We start from the raw sequence: 17,975 nt of genomic DNA on the forward strand, positions 1-17,975 counted from the left end.
TATGCCCCTGCCAAAATTTTAATTGCTAAATAGGGTGCCCTCACATGCCTCTTCTCAGTCCCTCTGAGTGGTCCTCCCTACAACCCCTTCCCCATCCCAGAGGCACCAGTTCCCCTGAATATAAGTATGCATAATGCCACTTTGTTCAGTGAAGGTGCTGCCTTACACCAGAACTGAATCTGGCTGAATGGGTCCCTGAAGGTCCCAGGCGAAATTCACCTCTGCTATAATTGTGTAACCTATTGGTGAGTGTGTATTACAGATCCTCTGGTGTGCCTGAGCCACACAGGATACAAATTAGATGCAGCCCTACTGAGGGAGCCCTGATTCTTTCACTTCAGCTGTAGCAACTCAGGGTTTTAGCTCTAAGGGTCCACAGTTCAGTCCCAGAGCACCAGCCAAGATGGCAGCTGTCACAACTACAATGAAGCCAATGGAGTTACATCAAAGGCATCTGCAGGAAAAATGGGGCTCCCAATTTTAACCCGCAGGGAATACAAGCAACTCCCCATTGGCCAAAATGCAATTTCCTTGTATCCTGAGACAGGAGAATCAGATGGCAGGGAAAAGGAAGCGGGAGGGTACTGGGGTTTCAGCAACTCCCCTTCTCTGTCTCAGACGCAGACAGGAAATTCTGTCCTCAGGCTTCTCTTCGCAGCCTTAGTTGCGATTTCTCTTTTTAACATAGTTTATTCATATGTGACAGATAGTAAAGGAGAGCTGGAAACAGAGAGGAAGGAAGGAAGGAAGGAAGGAAGGCCCTTGATTTCAAGGTGAGGGAAGGTGTTGAACTGATCAGCCCCCACCACAAAATCATGTGTATAATTATTAACTGTTAACCAGATTTAATCCCAATAAAAAGCAGCAAACTGCATGAAGAGAACATTAAGGTTGGGCTGTTGTTTTCTAAATGGCCTTTAAGAGTGACTGGGATAAGAAAGGGTTAAAGCCCAAAAGTCAGAAAGGGGCTTGCAGCCTTTGCCCTGTAAGGGTGAGGTCACACACCCATCCTCAAAATCAGCATCACCTGCCCTCACTCTCTGTACCCCATCTGTTCTCTTGTCCTCCCACCTTGTGCCCACTCTGCATGCTTGTGGTGCTTTGGCCATCCCCTTGGCCCCCCTTCACCCCCTTTGCGCTCAGAGGCTCCTGCCATGCCCTTGTTCTCTAGCTGGGCTGGCACCCGACTTGTGCTCTCGCTCTCTGAGCCCTTTCCTCTCTCCTATTGGTCCTGTATCTTCCCCTATTGTCCCCCTATCCACACTCACTCTCTCATCAGGCTTATTCTATCTGCTCTACTCCTCTCTACCTTCTCCAGTAACCATCAGCCCTGCAAAGGTCAGCACAAACACTTATCATCCTCATCCCTTGCCCTTGGCTCACACACAGACTCGCCTGACCTCTCCCTTGGGCTCCTGATGCCAGAAAGCACGGGCGGTGCTCTCACTGGAACTCACAATGCTCTCCTAAGCCACGCAGGGCTCTGGGAAAGGCAACTGCAAAAGGGCTACGTGCCCAGCTGAGCCTGGGGCTCATGCAAGCCAATGGAAGTCAGTGCATTTCCAGCTCCTCCCTGGAAAACGTGCCCTCTGACTTCATGGCCATCGCAGGGGCTGGGCAGATGGGAACCATCTCCTCATCTTAGAGGACTGAGGCTTTCCATGCAGAAGGCCCCTTGGTGAGGCTTTCTCAATACCTCTGATGGCCAGCCCCGAAGATCTTGCTGCACAGAAGAGCACTGATGTTAATCAGACCCCCTACGAAGCACCCAGAAGCCACTGTGACAGCCCCTAATCCCGTAACATGACAGCCCAATACAAACAGACTGAAACTTAAGACTCTGTCCGAGAGCCAGAGAGCGGCTGCTTAGCGTAAACTCCTGACAGCTTCAGACACACTCTCCTGTCAAGGACTGTAAGAAAAATACACACACACCCTGACGAGCCTGTGTCAGCCTCCCCCACCTTTACACATACAGGGAGGCATGAATGCACACTCTGCCCTTGCAATGGTGCATCCCCAATGCAGACACATGCATTCATCAATATACCCACATCTTCTATGCACACACGCACATATATATCTCCATAGACACCCACCATGGTATATACACACACCAGATCCACACACGCACATGGGTATGCCCTGCTCACACTCATCTTTACACACCCCACCCTCCACACATGAACAAACATGGGCCACCCCCAAACAAACACTGTCTGAAACTCACAAGATGCCAAACCTCAAGCACTTCTGTGCTTCCTCCTAGCCACCCACCATGTATGTAGGACAGGATCCTGTGTGCACTTGGAACTGCAGAGGGACTCTAAAGAGGCAGCAGGTGCTACTGATTACTCCAAATGGAATCAGGGCTGGACACCTGGGTTACACCCATACGCTCAGGAAAAGGACCAGGGGAGCTTCATTGATTGCCAACGGTTAGGACAGAACCTCCAGCAGCATGTGGTGCCCTGGCACTGGGCAGGGCACTCGGTCAGCTACAACTCACCAGCATCACTCTCCCTAGCCATGCTTGGCAGCCTCTCCCGTAGGTTCTCACGGGGCCAAGTCCTGACTGACTTGTGAGATCAGACAAGCTCACAGCTGGAGGTAACAGGACAGCAGAATATCAGCAGCCCCTAGCCCCAGGGTTTGGGATGAAGGAGATTCCCCTCACCCTGCCACTCCCGGTCCTTCATCATCAGGGCAGGCCCTATCATTCTGGCCTGAAGGTGAGCAGCCAAGTGCACACGCCAGATGGCAAATGAATCTATAAATATTTATTCAAAGGAAGAGGAGAACAGACGTTCCCGAGGCTGCACTTGCTGCTTATATCGCAGCTCGAGGGAGCCTGCAACTTGTCGTTCCTTCCCGGCTGGGCCTCTCTCCATCTCACCCCCTGTGCCTCTGCCCCACTTCACCTGGTGCTTCTGCACCACGCAACAGTTTGCGCTCTCCCCCGCTTGTTTCTGTGGGGTTCTCTCATCTGTCCTGCAGATCACAGTTCCCCTTAATCCCCATCACGTTGCCCTGCATCTGTTCCCTCAGCCACTTTGCCCTGTCCCACTCACATTCTGAGAGGCTCCCCTCCTTCTCCTGGTTCCCAGGAACCCTGTTATTCTGAAGGTGGGGTCCTGTGTCCTGTATCTCATGGCCCAGCACTGGGGCATGGCCTGAACCCAGTAACTGCCCTAGAACCCCAACTAGCTGTTCTGTCAGAGACCCCTGTCCAAGGGCTAGGGAGGGGAGCTCTTTCAAATGCCAGGCCTAGGAACTGTGTCATTCCTTGCAGCAGTGAGGTCCTGTGGCCAGAGCAAGGGACTGGGAGTCAGAACTTCTGGGAACCACTGCCCGCCAGAGGGGGAAGGGTGGGATAAGTGGACTAATGGTCCACACTGGAAGCTGCAGATCAAGGCTCCTGGTTTCCATGGCTATATGTGTAGCTGACTCACTGTATGAGCCTGTGCACAGCATTCTGCCTTTTTGCACCGTTTCCCTATCGGTGGCATGCTGGGTATCAATGGCCGTCCAACAGCCTTGGAAGAGGGCCTAGCAATGGGACACAGTGTGCTTCCCCCTCTATCCAGACTGAGCCAGGGGCACAGGGGCAGAGCACCCTCCCCAGGTCATTGGCCTCCAAAAGGACAGCTGCCTGAGGCGACCTTCAACCTACTGTGCTTCCTCCAGGCAGGCAGAGAGGGCTGAACTGAGCTGGGAATACTCACCCATTGCCGCTACGCAAGAGATGGCCAGGAGGGTGTATTCTGGGAGCTAAGCAGAGTCTCCCCTCCCCACAAACCTTCCCCCCAATCCCATCTCACCCTGCATCCCCACTGCACTGTTTAAAGATTCCTGGCTAAGTAAACATCCCCCTTTATTTTCTTCTCCCAAACAGAAATGTTTTGATTTCACATCAATATGAGGAAGCCGTTTATAACCCGAGCCTGTCAGAGGGACTTTTCATCTTGGCCCAGGACAAACTCTCCCACATGCTCTATTTACTCTGAGCACTTCCTTTGAAAACAATACTGTGGAGAGTGTATACCATGGACCAGGGGTGGAGGGGGTGCAGTTACCTCCTGCTATGCCTGAGACTTCCGACAGCACAAGGGAGACCCAGCCTGAAGAACACAGGGCGCAGATAGAGAGTAGGGCCCTAGGAAGGTGGGAACTCTCTTTCATGTTCACTGCCCCTCAGAACCCTAACAGGATGTTCCACGATCCCCATCCTGCGTCATTGCACCCAGCAGCCTGGCTGTTCCCTTAGAACCAGTGAGGGCCCCTACTGGTGGAGTCTGGGCTCCAGGAGGTACTACTACTGTTGTATTCTGGAAGCACTTAGAGGTTCACGGTGAGATCAGGGCTGCGCTAGGTGCTGTACAAATAAGAAAGACACAGCACTGCGGAGCTTCCCATTGAAATAGCTACGCTGTAGTTCTACAGATGGGAATGGAGAGATTAAGTGACTGGCCTAAAGTTACGCAAGAGGTCTGTGGCACAGCCATAAACAGAACCTAGACCTGGAGAGTCCCCATCCAAGGCCATCCTGCTCCCCGTGACTGGTCCACCAAAACCCACATGTTTTCAGACTACATCTAACCACATCCTCCACTAGGCTGAGCACCAAGTCTCCACTGAGCCCCAGCTCTGACTGACACCCTGCTGGTGTTTGCAGAGCTAGAAGAATACCAACCAAGATGGGGAAGGGAGGAAGGAGAAAACACTCTCCCTGCTCCACACTCCGCAAGGGCAGCAAGGGTTCCAGATCATCCACTGAGATGGGACAACTTCAAGCTGAAAGGACAATGGTGCAGGGTGCGGGGGATCTAAGGAAGCAAGAGGAAGGGGACAGCAAGGGCACTCTGAGGGAAGACAGCCTCTACCACAGGAGCTGCAATGGTGTCTCTACCTCCCTCCGACCCGCCCCAGCACAGCTCCATAACTATACACACTCATGACTCTCTAGCCTAGATGCCTCCTGCCTTCCTTCAGAGCAGGACTCCTGGGTCCCCTCTCATCCTGCTTTGGCACTGCTTTAAACCCATTGTCAGCAGTGGAGTTACTCCCACACCACTGAGGGGAGCATTCAGCCCTTATATGATTCTGATCTGAGAAGTAGGGGAGAAGGGATGTGGGGGGTTCTAAAGAGCAACCAGGATAGGTAAGAACCACTCCGTACAGGGCAGAGGAGCGTGGGTGCATAGAAGGAATACAGTCAGTCTGGGAAATGGGGGATCCCGACTGAGAGGAAAGGATTGTGCTGGGGAGACAAATTCCAGCCCTGTGGCCAAGAACCAGGGTGGGAAAAGGCTGTGGATGAAGAGGGATGGATTAAGAGGAGGGGACCCAGTTCTGAGCATGAGAGAAAGTCCACTGTATTTGGGGGAGGACTCCTGCTTGTGGGGAGAGGAAGAGAAGGGCACCCCGAATGTGAGGAGATGGTTTTGGCTCAAGAGAGGGGTTCCCGGACATGGGAATGGAGTTCTGTCTGTAGCGGGGGAATAGGAGAGTGCATCCTGGCTGTGGTGAGGGAATGTGTGCAGTGGGGAGAGGATGAAGAAGGGTCCTGGCCATGGGGGGTGGGATGGAAAGAGGGACCTGGCTTTGGAGCTGGGGTCTGGCAGTGCGAAGGGACCATGAGGATTGTCACTTCAGAGGGCTGTGCACGTCAAGCAGATGGAGCTTTCATATTCCTATTGAAGAGTTCTGAGCCCAGCTGAGCAGCTCCGTTCAGGAGGGAGGCCCCAGCGCCAGCTTTCCAGGAGCCGCGAGCTCTCATTCGATCAATTATTAATGGCACTCTTTGGGATGAGAGGACACTGCATGGTCCTTTTCTTTTTTTAACGGCTGCTGTGTGAGCGTGAATGGAGATATTCCACGCCCCCAAGGAGCCGTGATCAGGGAGGGCAGCGAGCCAAGCGAGAGCTGCCGATGCTGCCTGCTGGGGCCTTTCACACTCATGATCTGCCAGGCTGCCTCAGACAGCCCAGCCTTCATAGCTGTTCCCTGCAGGGAATCCAGCATGGTGAGCTTCCTCCACAGCAGTGTCTTGTTAGTGCCCTGTCAGGGTGGCGTGCTTCTCCCACAGAAGTGTCCAGTTAGTGCCAAGGGGGTCCTGAGGTGAACTTCCTCACAGCAGTGCCCTGTCTGCTAACTCGGACACCAGCATGGTATGCTTCCACCACAGCAGTGCCCTGCTCGTGCCAGCCAGCCAGGACAACAAGTCCTGCATTATTCTGGACAGGGCTAAGGCAGAGGCAGCTGCAACGCGTGCATGGCCCAGGATGTGTGAGAGCGGATTTAGCGTGTACATTTTCCCCTCTTCAGTTTATCAATAAAACATTTTATTGCTTTTAGCCCAGGAAATGACCTTGGATTAGTGGCTGCTGTCTCTTCTGCCTGACCTTGGGGAGTTCTTTAACAATCTCCTCTGCCCTGCCGGCATGGATTCCGCCTGTGTGAGTGTGTGAGGCTGGGGAAAGCCCGCGGTGCGGAAATCAGACCAAAGGGACTCCAGGTCTGCCCTGTACAAGACACAGAGGGAGAGAGAGAGAGCGCGGAAGGCCCTCCCTGCAGCATGGCTAGCTGCACTCCCAGCCTCAGCGCTCCCCAGCAAGAACTGGGAAAAGCCTCCAAAGAGCTAAGGAAGTGGGAACTGTCTGCTGACAGCCCCTGCCAACAAGCCCTGTGCTGCTCACCTTCCCCTACCAGACACTGACTGCTCAGCCCTGTGCTAAAGCCTGCAATGGTGACCCTTTCTCCTACTCCCTACTGTGAGAGCCTGACTCAGCCCGGCTGTAGAGGGCTGGGGGAAAGGTTATGGGCACAGACTGCTTTCTTGCCGAGTTTAGAAGGCTGGGCACACAAACTGCTCCCCTGGCTTAGCCACAGGCCTTGCAGCACCAGCGAGATAACCTGTTGCGTGCTGGTGGCAGGGGTGAGCCAACATGCAGGTGGCACTGCCTGGGAAGTCCTATATAGCAACCTTATCCATGGAATGGGCCCAGAAAACAGAGGAAGGAGTGAGAGAGACTGTGTCTGAGAGAGGAGTTTGTCTCCGTGCTCTGGGATGAGGGGAGACAGAGTTGGCTCCCCTCGAACATGTGAGAGCTTTTTGAGCAAGTCATGTTGGAAGGGTCCCTCTCTTCTATCTCCCCAGCTTCCCTGACCATGCTGAGCCTCCTGATTTCTGTCAAGGACCTTCTGCCAACACAGCTCAGTTATAGATCCACCTCCCAAACCCTCCTTGACTCCACCAAAGCAGCTACATCCGGTATGAACTGGGAGTCTTTGCTTTAGAGAAACTTAATTCCTGGGAGTCTTAGGCATATTTTCCACCACAGGCAGTAGAAATTACAAACAAGGAGGGTTGGTGCTGGGCTCTGAGCTGCTAATGGAGGTGCTCTCCCCACTGCAGGACACTGCAGGAAGCAGAAAACACATGGACAGGCAACCTTCTCTCCTGTCCTCCCCACCAACCCAACTCCTCCCACCCTCTCCTCCCCTGCTGCCAGCACACCCTCTCTGATTCTCCCAACATGACATACCTTCTCCAACACCACCCTCTAAGACTCACAGAATCTTAGGGATGAAAGGGCCTCAGGAGGTCATTGAATCCAGCCCCTTGCCCAAAGCAGGATCAACCCCATGTAAATCATCCCGCTCAGGACTTTGTCAAGCTGGAACTTAGGCCAATCCTTCCCCTCACCGTTCCAGCAACACCCTCTCCATCTCTCCTGGCAAAGCAGAGAAGGAGTCCCCTCCCCTTCCGTAAACACCTCCAACTTTCCCCTGCCTAGCATGACACAGAGAGGCAAATCCTGACAGCAATGCACCCCACGCAGTCTTTTCCTGCCTCTGGCGACCCACAGCGAGGGAGCCCAGCCCTCCTGACCACAGGCGTGCACCTCCGTCACCTGACACTCAGGTACCAATTCTCTCCAGCTGCACTCTCCTGGAGAGCGAATCTGAAAGTGTTAACGGCGATTGGTGAAATGGCACAGCAGATTGCTACAATAAATAATTTACTGATATTTATAAATATTCAAATCAGCAGGCTTCAGAAATTGAAAGGGGGGGCTGGCGAGCAGGGGTGTGTGTTGTTGGGGGGGAGACATTAATTCGCAGGCTCTCCAAATTCATTTGAGAACCATTTCTCATTTCAAACAAATATTAAATCTTTTGGTGTCAGGCCTCCAAAATAAAAAAATAAAAATGAAGCTGCCACCCTTTCCCTGGCTGGTGCCTCATGCGCCTCCCAGCCATGCACCTGTGGCCTGTGCCCTTGGACTTGCGGGCCCTGGGGATGGCACGTCAGCTTGCATTACCTGGGTGCCTGGTGTCCTGATCGCTAGCTATTGGAAAGAGACTCCCACTCAGGGCCAATTCCTCTCCCCACTTGTAACAGGTCTTGCTACTATATGCACCTGTCTGGTCAGGGGCCTTCCAACCCTCCACCCCCCCACTCCTTCCGAGACTCCCTGCCTTCCTGGTCAGTAGAGTACGGCTCTTCTTAAGGAAGAAACATCTAGTGACTGGAACAGAGGACGCAGAGCCAGGCATACTAGTTTCCATTCCAGGCTCTGGAAGGATCTGTGGCCTAGTGATTCCCACAGGGAACCGGGACACAGAACTCCTGGAATTCTAGTCGTTGCTTTGGAAAGGACTGTGGGTGGGTGATCTGAACAGGGGACTGAGATTCTGATCTCTTGGATTCTCACTTGCTGGATGAACTTGGGCAGGTCACATCAGACCTCCCTGACTCAGTTTCCCTTCTTATGGGATGATAATTACCCACGTGGCTCTGTTTAATCAGCTGCAGTGCTGGGAGCGCCTCAGATGGGCAGCACATTCAAAGTGCAGGACTGCCATTGTGCATTTGAGTTATTTCCCACCTGCACCCAATCAGCCTGGGGAACTCATGGGCAGCCAAAAGTGAGGGCCCCGTATCTGCCCCCAAACCGCCCAAATGGTAAATGTGAGGCCCCAGTGGGGGGTGAATTTCCCCAGGATGAGTAATGGCTTTTCTAATGCACGGGCAGGCTGTCAACTTCCCTACTCCCGGTGTTTTATGGGTTTAACTGAACGGCTCTGAACTCCCTGGTAAGAAATAAAGTTATCCCTCAGCGTCCCTTCTAAACATTTCACTCAGTGCAAACGGTGTTTAAGAAAAATGAGGACATATTTCTTCTTAAGGATGCAGTATCCCCCTTCAGAGGCCTAATTTATGCCATATATCACTGGCCAGGGAGAGAGCAGCAACACAGACCTCACACTGGGAGCTGGCCCCAGAACAGCCCAGACACAGGCGCTCTTGCTGCAACGGTGCAACGGGCTGCACCTTTGGACAGCAGGGACCTGGCTGACAAACAGCAGAACAGACTGACTTGCTAACCCGCAGCATTGCATGGCCTTGGCTTCCTTACACAGCACCAAGCTTCCCGCTCAGGTGACACCAACTCCGTCACCTCGCAGTGCACTAGTCCATTTCTGTCACAAGCTCTCTTCACGAGCCTTGTTCCAAACAGCAACTCAAAGGGCGATGAAAGTGGTTTAACTACAACACTGAGCACCAAGTCAGGGAAAAAACCAAACAAACACATGCTCAGCCCTTGCTCTGCACAGGTTAGTGACCCAATCCTGAATGTGGTTTGGTACTGTCTGCACCTGGGCTGAACTATTTGTGTCTTGCTTCATGTACTGCATTAGCAGCTGCTAAGCCCCTGTTCACTTCTGAAGACTGCTTGCCACACTGTCCTGCCCATCTCTTCCCCCTCTGTCCCTCACATTACACTGGCACGCACTGCACAAGCCCTGGGTTTCCCTGCCTTTTGCAACAGACAGTTAACCTGGTACTCGAGAGAAAAAAAGGAGAAGGGGGAGAAGAAAAGAGAGGGGCAATTAGCAACACAAGTTCTATTCCTTGTTCTGACACTCACCTGCTGTGGGACACTAGGTGAAGGGAGCAGTGTTCCCAGCAAGCAGTGGGCTTCGGCAGTCACACTGGAGAGATTTGAATGCCACCCAGCTGAATATCAGAACACCCACAGCTGACAGCATGTGTTTCTATTGGTAATGCACAGCTGCACATGCCTTGGTGCATGAAACAAAATTTATGCCACACAGGGATGGAAACTATGAGTGGGAGCAACAGAGGGGAACCGTCTTCCCCATGCTGTGTCTCTGATTCTCCTGCCCCCCTCAGTCTAGCTGGTCTGTATAGACTGTGGGCTCTTTTGGACAGACACTCTCCTCACTATGTGTATGGAGAGCGCCTAGCACCATCACTGAGGCTTCTAGATGCCACTGGAATACAAATAACAATGCGGGGAGGAAAAGGAAAAGAGTCAGAACAGTTTTGGAAAGTGTTCGAGAGCCCTTTCTGTCCTGCCGCCAGTTTCCAGCTAACTCTTCAGTGGGGGAATAGGAGGCAGCTTTTATGGAACTTTTCAGGGGCTGGGTGTGAGCACACAGCAAAGTTTTGATTGTTGCTTGGGTCTGGGCTGCGGAAGAGCTGTTCTCAAGGCACATGCTGCCCTACAGAGTTGTTTTCTTTATATTTAAAACATACCAGAAAGTGGGGAGGATCTCCTTTTCTCATCTGGGTTCCCCCCATTATTATTATTGCTATTATATAATATTTTAGTCCAGTTAAAAGGTTTGCTATCCAAACGAGTCTAAGTGGCCTTTCTTAGCCTAAGTAACTCTATAAATCAGGCAGCACTGTTAACATGAACATCACAGTTCAACCATCAGTCTCGCAACAGGTCCTGAGGAAACCCAGGGGAAAGAGCGAAAGAGAGGAAGGGAGAGCAAAGGAGGAACAGTGAGAGCTGAGAGCGCTGGCTGTGGCCCATGGAAAGCTCTCTAGGAAGCTAGGTGTGTTGTCAGGGTAACTATATGCAAACACAGTATCTAACTTCACCTTTACACACACACACAGAGGGAGCGCCTCCGGAGGCTGCATCTAGGAGATGGAGTGTGAACAGGACTGAGGTGTGGGCCAGAGAAGGAAGTGCTTCCTAACAAAGAGAGAGAATGAGGGGCTGAGGCAGATCTGTGACCCCAGAAAATACTAAAGAGAAGATTCAAGAGATGGGGGCTTGAGGTGGCGGGCTAGTAAAGAACTCAAGGTACTATCCAGAGATCAGTGTGGGTGCAAGAGATCAGTGTGGGTGCAAGAGGGAGTATGGGGGACAGACCCTGTTGAATTCGGAGGGATTGATGTAGAAGGCAGACTGCTGAGAAATGCGGGGGGACCCTTACACGCTCAGAAAGGGCAGAGACAGGACACTAACTTGGACCCAGAAAACTGGCATGGAGAACACAGGCAAAGACTGACAGGTTGCTGTGGGGGCCACAAGAAATGGCAAGTGATCGGGATATCCCTAGAAAAAGCTGTGGGGAAGTGACACCAGGGCTCTAGCAGGAAGACATTGTGGGGGATCCCAGGCAATAAGGATGTGCACTGACCCTGAGATAAGAACTTTGGCAGACAGCTCCTCGATCTATTAAGCTCAAGCCAGGTTTCCTTTCCCCTTCCTATTTCAACTCCAAGGATTTCCTTCCCCAACAGAAAGCTCAGCAGCTCTGCCAGGCTCCAGAGAGCCAACAGGTTGCATCCACCCAGGCAGGAAACACCCACAGGAGGAAGGCTTGTATCACAGGTGGTTTGGCCTAGCTGTTAGGAATTGCCTTGGAACAAGAAGGGCAAATGAATAGCAGAGAGAATGTGAACTAGAGAGGTGGTGAATTCTCCATCCCTTGAGGTTTTTAAGCCCCAGCTGGACAAGGTCCTGGCTGGGATGACTTAGTGGGGGTTGATCCTGCTTGAAGCAGGGGGCTGGACTAGATGGCCTCCTGAGGTCCCTTCCAGCCCTGTGATTCCGTGAACTTCCAGCATCACAGGAAACAAGAAGGAAGAGCTTTGGAGCAGGCCCAGGGATCACTTCAGGCCTCCATGTCATGGAGCCCCAATGGAGACATCTGGTTCAGACCAATCCTTTCAGAGACTCCTTTGTGTGAAAAGCTGCACCTCAGAGCTGCCACAGACTGCAGTGAGGGGGCTCCGGCAGAGAGGAGCTGTGTGGCAGGCCATTGTTGGCAAGAGAGGCACAGGGGATGTGTGGTATGACCACCAGCGTGACAGGGACTAGTTGCCTCAGGGAGTGGCAGTGTGTTCTGGAACTCAGCTCCACGGACCATCACACCATGATGTCACTAGCCATCGCTGGCAGCCTGGGTGAAAGGCGCTATCTCACACTGGGCCTGAGCGCGGACTTCACTGCCTTCAGTTAGATGTGGACCGAGTTCAAAGCCTCCACGCCCTGTGGCTCTGCCTGGACTCCAGGCAGACATTTTCAACAGAGAGGGCCATGAGAACGGACTCTCCCCTCACACCTCAAAGGGAGTCCCTCCTAGTCAGGTGTGAGGCAAACTGGCAGGGTAACGCAGCGTAAATCTATAGCCAGCCTCTCTGCCCACCACCAAAGATCTCTGAGCGCAAGGTCAAAAATGGCTCATTCTTGTGGCTCCTCTTCCAGGCTTTGGGGAGAGGTCCTCAATCAGGGTGTTGTTGCGACACCCCCATAGGGCAGGCTCAATAGGAGCTGCACTATGATTGGACGATTACATTATTCATGGCAGCTCAGCCAGGGCTTACATTGCTCTTTGAAATCCCAGGCTGTAGCTTGTCACGTGGTCCGTGGCCATACGAGTGGTGTCTAAGATCAGTGGAGGGATGGAGCAAAGGTTCAGAATTTAGAGTGCATGCCCCTTGGGAGAGGAACGTGGGGTTGGGATATAGCAGCCTTGGGGCTTAGCAGTCCCAGGAGTCCTCAAGGCCTGTAAACACATGGTAGCACCAGGAGCCCAGGGGCTTCTGGACTGCATGGCAACTCTTAAGCCCATAACTGCAGCACAGCAGAGCTATGAGTACGTTTATCTGTCCTGTCTGTACGGAAAAAGTTTATGGCTTTGCAAGAGGAAAGCACCTGCTAGTGTCCAACTCATCAGTCCTGTCAAAATCAGCAGAGAATGCAAAAGCCTCAGTGAGCAGGGCTGCTGCTGCTGCTGGTGGGTGTTACACCAACACCCTTTGGGCTCAGACCCAGCCTAAGTCTCTGTCCTGCCTTTTACTGATGTTTCTTCTGCTCATTAGGGCTCATCTTCTTATCTGCCCTGCCTCCAGCCCAAGCAGATCCATGTGCTAGGGCTGTTCACTTTAATTGCGAACACGTCAGCACTGGCACACACGTATACACACATGGTCATGCAGGCGCATAAACACTTGCAGTGACACACACAGCTATGCACACTGACATACAAGCACCCACAAATACATGCACAAAATGTTGTGAAAGTGCACGTGCACAAACACTAGAAGAGGTGTGCAAATATGCAGACCTACCTAAATGCACACAGACCCATATACATGGTGCATATGCATGCACTCAGAGGCATGCTTGTGTGTGTGTGCATACGCACCCAAAGCTGCACTTTCATAACCGACACCTACCTGAAAGGTCCATTCACACATGCATACACATATATAGTCATGTATACACACACTTATGCATACACAATTGTACACACACGCATAACCAGGCATATGCACGTTTGTGCAGACACATGCAGAAGCACACTGGTACAGACGCTCACACAGACTTTCATCATACGCTCACATGTGGAGAGCAATTTAGTATATAGCTTAGAGTGAGATACTAGCAGAAGGAGTCCATTGGGACGCTGCAGACAGACTTAGCTGCAGGGACGGACAAGTTCCCATTACACCAAAGAGCCTCTCTTTCTCCCAACCCCTCTGCACCTCAGACCTTAAGGCAAAGAGAGCATTGGAGAGTATCTCTTTGGAGTTAACATCCCAGTGGAGTGCATACCCCGGGAAGGGGAATCTCTCTCTCCCTCTCTCTCTTCAACTTGCATCTTTTCATGAACTCTATTTCTCTTTCCTTTCTGAAAACAACTGAGCTGTAAATACTGTTTAACCTTCTTCCCCCCTTCCCCCCTCCCCTCCGCACTATAAAAACACAAATATGCCATAACTCAGCTGGCTCAGCCACCGCGCCTCCAGCATGCCCTGCTCCAGGCCTCTCAGGAAGGTCATAACAAACGACTTTCCGATTCAGTGCTCCTGAAATAATTTTGTGTATTAAAACCTGAATCTGCACTTTCTGGACCGAAAGCCTCTCTTAATTATGGCAAGCGTCCTTGGGACGGACAGTGATCCTTCACTACAGCACCGCTAACCAACCGGAGAACCAGTAGGCTCCCCCCGCTGCCACCACCACCACCTCCTCCTCCCTGCTGCCCCCCCACCAACCAACCCACAGCCCCCCCCTCCCTCGCCCCCCGCCTTCCCTTTGCCCAATCTGTTTTCAAAGTGTGTCTGTCCTTTATTAAATTGTTTTCTTTTCCACATTATCAGTTGCCATGGAGACCTCATCTCTCGGATTATTTGAATTTCATTATATCTATTGATTTGGGAGCATTTCATCTTTTTTATTGTTTTTCTGTCAATTTTCAAAACGAATAACCATCTAATTTGCGTCAGTGCTGATTATGTTTGTCCCTCAATAGAGGTCGGCAGCTGCGTCGGGGAAACAAATCAATGGGAAACCATCATAAACCTCCCCAGTACAATCTCCAGGATATGTGGGTGACATTCCACGCCAGCGAGAAACACTCATCACATCCAAACTTCTTTCTTTCTTTTCTTTTTTTCCCCTTGTTCCCTCCACCCCCAGCTCAGCGGCGGGGCATTTAAAATTATTATTATTGTGGAGTATTTTGGTCGCAGCAAATTTTCTGACAGGAAGGGGATGTGAAAGAGAGGAAAAAGAAGAAAATTCATATAAAAGAAAATAGAAGAAAGAAGGGCTGAAAAGGATGACAGGGAAGAAAAGAAACAGGGAATTGGGATTGCAAATTGCTTACTTTGTTTTTTTTTTTAAATAATTTATGCAATTTTAAGCATTTATGTATAAATTTTTTAATAAGCCACCCTGGAGCAAAATAGCCATTAACTTCCCGCCGTCCTTCTGTCCAATGGCTCATGTGCAGGATCAATTTCTGAAAGTACTTTCCTTTTTTTTATGACATGATAAAATGCTTTTAAAGCAACTTACACAAATATGGAAATTTTCCCTTCCCCCCCTTTTTAACAACAGCCTCCACTTATTCACTGGGTGTGTGTGTGCACGTGTGTGTGCGTGTGTGGGGAGGGCAGCTGGCAGAAGGATAGACCCAGCCCTAACTGGAACGGACCTGTCTGTCCTTCTAACAAGGGCATAAACTTTCATTAGCGATGCACACAGTCAAAGGCAATTTAGGGAAACGCGCTGTACAGAAAAAGGAAACCTCAGCATTTTTTATACAGCGGCTTTGTGGCTCTGTCCAAGGGGCTCTACCCTTGAGCTCAGCTTATGCTCTCCAACCAAAGTGACTCCACCGGCCAGAGGAGAGATGGGGTGGGGGTGAGAGAAGCTGTAGCTGCTCTCGCAGACACGGGTGCCTGGCAGTTCTAATCTGGGATGCTCATTTCTGTCCATCTAGCAACTCTCTCACCCAAGGGCTGATCCAGAGAGCCCAGTTAACAGTAGCTTTGAATTGGGAGTTTGCTGGTCCCAACTAAGCAGCACTGATAACTTTGCCCCCCCACTCCACTGCAAAATTCAGCCCATCCAGTGGATTCTAGCCAAGCCTTTTCTTTCTCCCCCAAGGCCCCTATCAATAGCTTTCCTGTGTGGAACTGGAGTACTCAGTTGCTGGATGACTTTTTAGGGGAACACAGGTGCTATGTCCTTGGGGCTTTGGGGGTAACACAATAGCTAAGCGCCATGGGGCAGTGTGGTGCTCGGGGTATCCTGAGAGAAAATGTTGCTCCACAGTCATGTCCATTCATCTAGACTTGGAACACACCCACCCACTCACCTATTGGTCTCCTGGTCTCTTCACCCACGGGATGGAACTTTTTCGTACTTTGAACCAGAAGCACATGGTAGAGAAAGCCCCAGGGTCCTGCCCCTCCAACACTTAGCCCTGCATGGTATATCACAGCCAGAAAGCTCCCAATATCACAGGCAGGCTCTTTAGGCGTGTGCTTTTGCCTGCTCTGTCTGTAGCTGGATGGTTATGTTTTAACAAGAGGACTGTCCCATCCTTTCCCCAGTCCTCTCCATGTATATCAAATGAATTCACTTCCACAGGGGTTTGCAGGAAGAGGGAAATGGGGAGGTACCTGTGTTTGATTCTGTGCATTGTAAATGCAGGAAGAATTTACCTGGGCTACTCAGTTACTCAAATCAGTAGCCATCATGCAATACCCAAGCTTCTCTCTTGAGCCACAACAATCTCCATGCAGGAATCTGGGGGAAACCAACCCAGGCCTATGTGATTTCCCTGCTCAGATTCAGGCAAGGATCACTCATTCATCACTTTTGCCCCAAGCACCTTGCCAGTGGACAAATATGTTTTAGAATACACACAGACACTCTGCAACGTGCTAGTACACACACACTTGTATGCTTGCCTATACACAGCCACACCCACAACAGTTTGTGCACACACCTGCCTGTGAATCAATTTGACACATTTGCTTGTGAAAACACTGGTTTACGCTCCTGCTCACACACACTCTTATTCACTCAGGCTTACACAGAGGTGCACAAATAAATGAGCGTCCAGCCAATACTCAGCTGGAAAAGCCAAGAACAGCAAAACCAATCGATACTATTCCCAGCCCAAGCAGCAGTCAGGGAAAGTGTGAGTGGTTTTGGCCTGCTTGCTGCATGCTCCCTCACTTGGGACACACACAGCTCCCCCACTAGCCCAGCACAGCCAGAGACGTCATCTCCCACATCCCATCCCTCAGACCTTCCCCTCACAGTGCACCACTTCCAGGATCCGGCCCCTCCCAGAAACAGAGCAGGAGAAGGGAGTGGGGCTCTCCAGAGCAAGGGAGTCCTGGCACAGGAGACCCCTGCACATCACCACAGCTCCTCTCTTGCACTCCCCTTTTGCTAACCCATCACTGCCCCCGGATCTCACCTCCAGGCCCTTCTCCCTCACAGCCTTCACCTCTTCCCCTCATGACTCCTCACCCTCATGGCCCCAACCGGCCCACTGTGGCCCCAACCTCCCCCTTCACACCTGTCTCCCCACCCCCACCTCTTACCCTCATGCCCCCACCCTCTCATGGCTCCCACTTCCCGCTTTCACACCTCTCCCCACCCACGGGCGCCATCTCTTACTCCCTCCCCCTCCCAGCTCCAACATCCTCCTGATGGGCCCCACTTCCCCCCAACATACCTCTCGCCCATCCCAGCCACCACCTCCTACCCTCGTGCCCTACCACGGCCCCAACCTCTTACCCTGATGCCCCCTCCCTGTCACAGACCCATCCTCCTCCTCATGGCCCCACTTCTCCCCTTCACACCTCTCCCTGCCTCCTGGCCCCCACCTCTTACCCTCATGCTGTCTCCCCCTCAAGGCCTCAACCTCTCCTCTTATGCCCCCTCCCCTTCACAGTCCTCCCCCTCACCTCTTACCCTCATAAGCCTTCCCTTTCCCCATCACCACATTCTGCCAGTGCCACCTCACTTTCCCCTTCCCTCTGTCACATGTCCTCTGCCTCCTGCCTGCCTTCACCTCCATGTCCCACCTCCCTCACCCCTGTGCCTCCGGGCCCCCTGTTCTCACCCCTGTGTCTGCTCCCTCCCTTCCCACCTCTGTTCTCATGGTCCCCTTTAAGATTTCAGTGGCCGTTGGTCCTAACACTAGCTCCCCGCACAGAGGCCACACTACTAAATCTCCAGTACTGGGGTCCAGACTAAGCTATAGGGTGGGAGGCAGGTGGCAGGAGAGAACTCTCCCCTCTCCTGGTCTCATGTCATCCCCTCCCAGGTTGCGTGGCTTGGGGCAAATTTGCTGTCGCAGCAGTGAGGTCAACAAGAGTTGAA

General features: G+C 52.0%; 1 protein-coding gene across 9 annotated transcripts in view; it reads right to left on the reverse strand.

The window, feature by feature from the left end:
• The window catches only part of CASZ1 (castor zinc finger 1), a 265,607-nt gene that overhangs the window by 68,768 nt on the left and 178,864 nt on the right, over positions 1-17,975 (reverse strand). The window lies entirely within an intron of this gene.

This window comes from Carettochelys insculpta, chromosome 23 (assembly GCF_033958435.1).
Source record: "Carettochelys insculpta isolate YL-2023 chromosome 23, ASM3395843v1, whole genome shotgun sequence".
Classification (NCBI taxonomy): Eukaryota; Metazoa; Chordata; order Testudines; family Carettochelyidae; genus Carettochelys; species Carettochelys insculpta.